The following is a 7,500-nucleotide window of genomic DNA, read 5'->3' as shown; positions in this document are numbered from 1 at the left end:
CCCTCGGCCCGCGCAAGGCGAGACCTTCACTTTCATTACGCCTTTAGGTTTCGTACAGCCCAATGACTCGCGCACATGTTAGACTCCTTGGTCCGTGTTTCAAGACGGGTCGTGAAATTGTCCAAAGCTGAAGCGCCGCTGACGGGAGCGATTATTCCGCCCGAGAGCATCCCGAGCCAACAGCGGCGCGGGTCCGGGGCCGGGCCAGGTAGGTCCGTCATCCGGGAAGAACCGCGCGCGCTTGCCGGGAGCCCGTGCGCCCAAAGGGGCGAATCGACTCCTCCAGATATACCGCCGAGCAGCCAGCCAGGACACCGGGGCTCTGCCCAACAGACGCGAACCGAGGCCCGCGGAAGGACAGGCTGCGCACCCGGGCCGTAGGCCGGCACCCAGCGGGTCGCGACGTCCTACTAGGGGAGAAGTGCGGCCCACCGCACACCGGAACGGCCCCACCCCGCGGCGAGTGGAAAGGCAACCGGACACGACCCCGCCGCGGATTGCTCCGCGCGGGCGGCCGGCCCCATCTGCCGAGGGCGGGGGCCAGTGGCCGGATGGGCGTGAATCTCACCCGTTCGACCTTTCGGACTTCTCACGTTTACCCCAGAACGGTTTCACGTACTTTTGAACTCTCTCTTCAAAGTTCTTTTCAACTTTCCCTCACGGTACTTGTTCGCTATCGGTCTCGTGGTCATATTTAGTCTCAGATGGAGTTTACCACCCACTTGGAGCTGCACTCTCAAGCAACCCGACTCGAAGGAGAGGTCCCGCCGACGCTCGCACCGGCCGCTACGGGCCTGGCACCCTCTACGGGCCGTGGCCTCATTCAAGTTGGACTTGGGCTCGGCGCGAGGCGTCGGGGTAGTGGACCCTCCCAAACACCACATGCCACGACAGGCGGCAGCCTGCGGGGTTCGGTGCTGGACTCTTCCCTGTTCGCTCGCCGCTACTGGGGGAATCCTTGTTAGTTTCTTTTCCTCCGCTTAGTAATATGCTTAAATTCAGCGGGTAGTCTCGCCTGCTCTGAGGTCGTTGTACGAGGTGTCGCACGCCACACCGCCAGCCGGCTGTGCACGCTACCGAGAAAGTACCGGTATGCGAACCGCCAGGCGACGGGCGCGCATCGCACGTTTAAGGAGACGCGGCCGGCCACACAGGCGACCACGACACTCCCACGTCTCCGAAGCGGGACAAACGCCGCGCGCTTCAGTATACGTAGCCGACCCTCAGCCAGACGTGGCCCGGGAACGGAATCCATGGACCGCAATGTGCGTTCGAAACGTCGATGTTCATGTGTCCTGCAGTTCACATGTCGACGCGCAATTTGCTGCGTTCTTCATCGACCCACGAGCCGAGTGATCCACCGTCCTGGGTGATCTTTTCCTTTTCAGTCTCCCACTGTCTCTTTCAAGACAGTAGCATTTGCGGGACTGAGGCGTCTGACGGCCCCTGTTCCACTATTTTTTTTGTGTCCAACGGCCTCACAGCCGATGGGCGTCGTACGGCTCCACACCGGAGCGGACAGGCACTCGGGCGAACGTCATTCAAAACCGGCGCCAGGCGCCAGGTACCGCAGGCCAGCCGCTCCAGAGCTTCAGCGCTCGTACCACACAACAACAACAACACTTCCGCTAGTTTTGAGAGGCACGCGTGGTTCCGCACGCGGCGCACGGCCACTGCCGTACAGGTAGCGTGTTGCGCGACACGACACGCACATCGAAAGACATGCAGTCTAGTCGGTAATGATCCTTCCGCAGGTTCACCTACGGAAACCTTGTTACGACTTTTACTTCCTCTAAATGATCAAGTTTGGTCATCTTTCCGGTAGCATCGGCAACGACAGAGTCGATGCCGCGTACCAGTCCGAAGACCTCACTAAATCATTCAATCGGTAGTAGCGACGGGCGGTGTGTACAAAGGGCAGGGACGTAATCAACGCGAGCTTATGACTCGCGCTTACTGGGAATTCCTCGTTCATGGGGAACAATTGCAAGCCCCAATCCCTAGCACGAAGGAGGTTCAGCGGGTTACCCCGACCTTTCGGCCTAGGAAGACACGCTGATTCCTTCAGTGTAGCGCGCGTGCGGCCCAGAACATCTAAGGGCATCACAGACCTGTTATTGCTCAATCTCGTGCGGCTAGAAGCCGCCTGTCCCTCTAAGAAGAAAAGTAATCGCTGACAGCACGAAGGATGTCACGCGACTAGTTAGCAGGCTAGAGTCTCGTTCGTTATCGGAATTAACCAGACAAATCGCTCCACCAACTAAGAACGGCCATGCACCACCACCCACCGAATCAAGAAAGAGCTATCAATCTGTCAATCCTTCCGGTGTCCGGGCCTGGTGAGGTTTCCCGTGTTGAGTCAAATTAAGCCGCAGGCTCCACTCCTGGTGGTGCCCTTCCGTCAATTCCTTTAAGTTTCAGCTTTGCAACCATACTTCCCCCGGAACCCAAAAGCTTTGGTTTCCCGGAGGCTGCCCGCCGAGTCATCGGAGGAACTGCGGCGGATCGCTGGCTGGCATCGTTTATGGTTAGAACTAGGGCGGTATCTGATCGCCTTCGAACCTCTAACTTTCGTTCTTGATTAATGAAAACATACTTGGCAAATGCTTTCGCTTCTGTTCGTCTTGCGACGATCCAAGAATTTCACCTCTAACGTCGCAATACGAATGCCCCCGCCTGTCCCTATTAATCATTACCTCGGGTTCCGAAAACCAACAAAATAGAACCGAGGTCCTATTCCATTATTCCATGCACACAGTATTCAGGCGGGCTTGCCTGCTTTAAGCACTCTAATTTGTTCAAAGTAAACGTGCCGGCCCACCGAGACACTCAACAAAGAGCACCCTGGTAGGATTTAAACGGGGTCCGCCTCGGGACGCGAAAGCACCCCTTCGGCTCGCCCCACCGGCAGGACGTCCCACGATACATGCCAGTTAAACACCGACGGGCGGTGAACCAACAGCGTGGGACACAAATCCAACTACGAGCTTTTTAACCGCAACAACTTTAATATACGCTATTGGAGCTGGAATTACCGCGGCTGCTGGCACCAGACTTGCCCTCCAATAGATACTCGTTAAAGGATTTAAAGTGTACTCATTCCGATTACGGGGCCTCGGATGAGTCCCGTATCGTTATTTTTCGTCACTACCTCCCCGTGCCGGGAGTGGGTAATTTGCGCGCCTGCTGCCTTCCTTGGATGTGGTAGCCGTTTCTCAGGCTCCCTCTCCGGAATCGAACCCTGATTCCCCGTTACCCGTTACAACCATGGTAGGCGCAGAACCTACCATCGACAGTTGATAAGGCAGACATTTGAAAGATGCGTCGCCGGTACGAGGACCGTGCGATCAGCCCAAAGTTATTCAGAGTCACCAAGGCAAACGGACCAGACAAGCCAATCCGATTGGTTTTGATCTAATAAAAGCGTCCCTTCCATCTCTGGTCGGGACTCTGTTTGCATGTATTAGCTCTAGAATTACCACAGTTATCCAAGTAACGTGGGTACGATCTAAGGAACCATAACTGATTTAATGAGCCATTCGCGGTTTCACCTTAATGCGGCTTGTACTGAGACATGCATGGCTTAATCTTTGAGACAAGCATATGACTACTGGCAGGATCAACCAGGGAGCTGCGTCAACTAGAGCTGAGCAGCCGGCCGCCCGGGAGTGTGTCCCGGGGGCCCGCGCGAACACGCAAGCGTCCGCTCAATTATTCTGCAAACAGGAGGAGGCCGAGCTCCCCTGCACGATACACCTCGAAACCCTCTCAGGTCCCGGCGGCGCGCAGCGCCGTCCTAGGTACTTGGTCGGTTTCGAGAGAGGCGCAATCGCCCGGAGTTAGGCGAGTAGACGGTTTTAGTGCGAACACCCTTGCTCCCAACTGAGCTTGCCGCTGCCGACAGAGGCCCGGGAGCGTGCTGTCGTGGCATTGCCGGCGGGAGACAACACGCGCCACCTATGGTGACCGGCAGCTCCAACGCCAGCGCCACACAAGGGCAAAGCCCCACTTGGGTGCAGAAGCGAACTCTCCCAGCACAGCGCACGCGCCAACACGTCCGCACAACTGCGATACAAACCACCTGCGAGAACCGCTGGGGCGACCGAGCAGCAGACGGCGTCGCGGCGCCGAGTGCCAGGCGGCGGCGCATCCTCAACGCACACAGTCCTCAATCAGACCAGCACACTGCAGATGTCCACCGCGCTTCGCACCGGGCTCGGCTGAACCAACTTTGGCCGCCAGGCGCCGCGTGCAGGGTGCGCCGCAGCGTAGCTGCGCCGCCTGCCGGGCCCGTCGGCTGGCGCTCCTGCCACTCGGCGCCCCCCACCAGCCGGCTGTTGCGCGTGCGCCCACGCAGCGCGCGGCCAACACGCCGGGCGGCCCCCCTTCACCGGCCGGGAACAGTCCCACCAAGCCACCGCCGCGTATCGCTTCATACCCACATGGGCCTAGTCACGTGTGTGGATGTGGCGGGTACCGCTGAAACAACCGGTTAATAGCTGTACCGATCGTCGCCATCACAGATTCACCTCCAGCGTGAACAACCGCTCAACAACGGATTTCCAGTTCATTTGCGTATCTTGGGCAGTAAACGTAGATGTCCACCTACATTTGCGAATTCAACAATTCTTGCATGCCAGGATGTCATGTGTCACGACACGCTACATCAGACCACATACACACTGCGACATGTGCAGAAGAGAACACGTGGAAGGTGGCCCGCGCAAGTATGCGATGTCCCTTCCGCGATCCACTGTCAACCGGCATCTGCGGCATGTCCCAGATATGGAACGCGGTCCACCAGGGTAGCACTTTGTGTGAGGCAATACGACAAAGTCGGAATACACGCGTCACTACATCAGACGGCTCACGCTGACCTGACCTGACCTGACCTGACCTGACTCACCGCACCACCACCCCCAGCGACCCAGGGTGACATACAATGCGTTCGTACGTTCCTCCCACACGCCTCTACGGCGTACCACAGTGCAACCTAGCTGTTATTGGGAGACGAGACAAGTAGCATCGAGCACAACATATGGAAATTGAGATTCGACACCGTTGGGCACAGCCAGCGTACAGTCACACGTATCACACTACTTCACTCTGTACGTAACTACCGATGATCGGTACAGCGTGTGGGTTACGCGTACGACATCAGCGGACAATGGACACAGACCATACCACGACGTACACTGAGGGCGTCGACATCTGAATGCAACTGAACAGCTGCGAGGCTCATTTAACACTCACACGCCAGACCGACCAGCTTGAGAGGACAGAGACACAAAGAGGGGGACAGAGGGGGGGGGGGGCCGATATAGTCCTATTGCAGTACAATTGACAGTGGATAGCGGGAATATGTGGAAAGTAAGCAACACTCGCAAGACATCTACATGAGGATAACAACGACACCAGAGATTCCGAGCAGTGAACTATGTTAGGCAAAGGGACAACGTGGGTTAGGTTAAGGGACAACGTGGGTTAGGTTAAGGGACAACGTGGGTTAGGTTAAGGGACAACGTGGGTTAGGTTAAGGGACAACGTGGGTTAGGTTAAGGGACAACGTGGGTTAGGTTAAGGGACAACGTGGGTTAGGTTAAGGGACAACGTGGGTTAGGTTAAGGGACAACGTGGGTTAGGTTAAGGGACAACGTGGGTTAGGTTAAGGGACAACGTGGGTTAGGTTAAGGGACAACGTGGGTTAGGTTAAGGGACAACGTGGGTTAGGTTAAGGGACAACGTGGGTTAGGTTAAGGGACAACTTGAGTTAGGTTAAGGGACAACTTGAGTTAGGTTAAGGGACAACTTGAGTTAGGTTAAGGGACAACTTGAGTTAGGTTAAGGGACAACTTGAGTTAGGTTAAGGGACAACTTGAGTTAGGTTAAGGGACAACTTGAGTTAGGTTAAGGGACAACTTGAGTTAGGTTAAGGGACAACTTGAGTTAGGTTAAGGGACAACTTGAGTTAGGTTAAGGGACAACTTGAGTTAGGTTAAGGGACAACTTGAGTTAGGTTAAGGGACAACTTGAGTTAGGTTAAGGGACAACTTGAGTTAGGTTAAGGGACAACTTGAGTTAGGTTAAGGGACAACTTGAGTTAGGTTAAGGGACAACTTGAGTTAGGTTAAGGGACAACTTGAGTTAGGTTAAGGGACAACTTGAGTTAGGTTAAGGGACAACTTGAGTTAGGTTAAGGGACAACTTGAGTTAGGTTAAGGGACAACTTGAGTTAGGTTAAGGGACAACTTGAGTTAGGTTAAGGGACAAATTGAGTTAGGTTAAGGGACAAATTGAGTTAGGTTAAGCGATAATCTGGTACAGCCACAGTTAGGTTAAGCGATAATCTGGTACAGCCACAGTTAGGTTAAGCGATGATCTGGTACAGCCACAGTTAGGTTAAGCGATAATCTGGTACAGCCACAGTTAGGTTAAGCGATAATCTGGTACAGCCACAGTTAGGTTAAGCGATAATCTGGTACAGCCACAGTTAGGTTAAGCGATAATCTGGTACAGCCACAGTTAGGTTAAGCGATAATCTGGTACAGCCACAGTTAGGTTAAGCGATAATCTGGTACAGCCACAGTTAGGTTAAGCGATAATCTGGTACAGCCACAGTTAGGTTAAGCGATAATCTGGTACAGCCACAGTTAGGTTAAGCGATAATCTGGTACAGCCACAGTTAGGTTAAGCAATAAAGTTGGTTAAATTTGGTATTGTGGGAAAGGGGGAAGAGAGAGAGAGGGGGGGGGGGTGGATAGTGGTGGCAGTACGCGGATGCCTGAGTCACCGTCAGATACGTCACGTCGGTTCGATGCTTGTAGCAAGAGGCTGGCGGGTCTGTGTCTCTCACTTCTGCAATTTTTCATGTGGTATAACACGAGGGCGGGGGGTGATATTTGGTGCCCCTCTGTGTAGGATGTGTGTTGGTTTATCTGAGCAATGGTAGTTGTCGGAGGAGTGGGGTATTGTGCTTTTATAGGTGGACCTACTGCTCTGGTTATCATAGTGTCGACGGTGCAATGTCGCAGAGAGGATGCACTCGACATTGTCGCATTCCAGATGTTTACGTATTGTGTGTCTCCGTTGCAGGCCGAGAGTGGTGCATGTTCGAGTGTCTGGCTGACGTGCGATTCACGTTGTGTGCCCAGTCTTACAGCACGTATAGGGACATTCGCATAAATCATCTATATGTGGCCTTGCATCATTTACTAAGCAGTGCCGTGAGACGACCGAACTATTAGGAAAGTACTGATGTACCGCATAATGTTTACCTTCCACCACACGGCGAGTATCGACTGTGCCCAGCGTTGCCACCGCAGGCAGCGGTCACCGTCACCATTGTGCGGCGGAACGGAACATCTATATCCTCAGAGGAGCACTCTTTGCCGCCGGGCGTCAGGTCTCGCGGCCTGCCGGCCAGCGCCCACGACGAACTTACTGCATGTATAGGGACAGCGGGAATTTGGCATACTTGATATAACTCTTCATGAGACGCAA

The 7,500-nt window shown here is 54.6% G+C and overlaps 3 non-coding genes across 3 annotated transcripts in view; all 3 read right to left on the bottom strand.

Moving 5' to 3' along the window:
- Nucleotides 1–1,029, bottom strand: part of LOC126325690 (large subunit ribosomal RNA) — a 4,222-nt gene extending 3,193 nt beyond the window's left edge. Inside the window, exon 1 of the ribosomal RNA XR_007560287.1 lies at nucleotides 1–1,029. This exon is cut by the window's left edge and continues 3,193 nt beyond it. This is a non-coding gene — a ribosomal RNA (large subunit ribosomal RNA).
- A 188-nt stretch (nucleotides 1,030–1,217) lies between these two features.
- LOC126325657 (5.8S ribosomal RNA) lies at nucleotides 1,218–1,372 on the bottom strand. The gene has a single exon (XR_007560254.1). It is a non-coding gene; the product is annotated as a 5.8S ribosomal RNA (ribosomal RNA).
- Nucleotides 1,373–1,737: 365 nt separating this feature from the next.
- On the bottom strand, nucleotides 1,738–3,630 carry LOC126325677 (small subunit ribosomal RNA). Its single transcript, XR_007560274.1, has one exon. It is a non-coding gene; the product is annotated as a small subunit ribosomal RNA (ribosomal RNA).
- Between the last annotated feature and the right edge of the window lie 3,870 nt (nucleotides 3,631–7,500).

This window comes from Schistocerca gregaria, unplaced genomic scaffold (genome assembly GCF_023897955.1).
Source record: "Schistocerca gregaria isolate iqSchGreg1 unplaced genomic scaffold, iqSchGreg1.2 ptg000932l, whole genome shotgun sequence".
Lineage (NCBI taxonomy): Eukaryota > Metazoa > Arthropoda > Insecta > Orthoptera > Acrididae > Schistocerca > Schistocerca gregaria.
The sequence above is the reverse complement of the archived record's forward strand: the minus strand, read 5'-3'. Positions and strand labels throughout refer to the sequence as shown.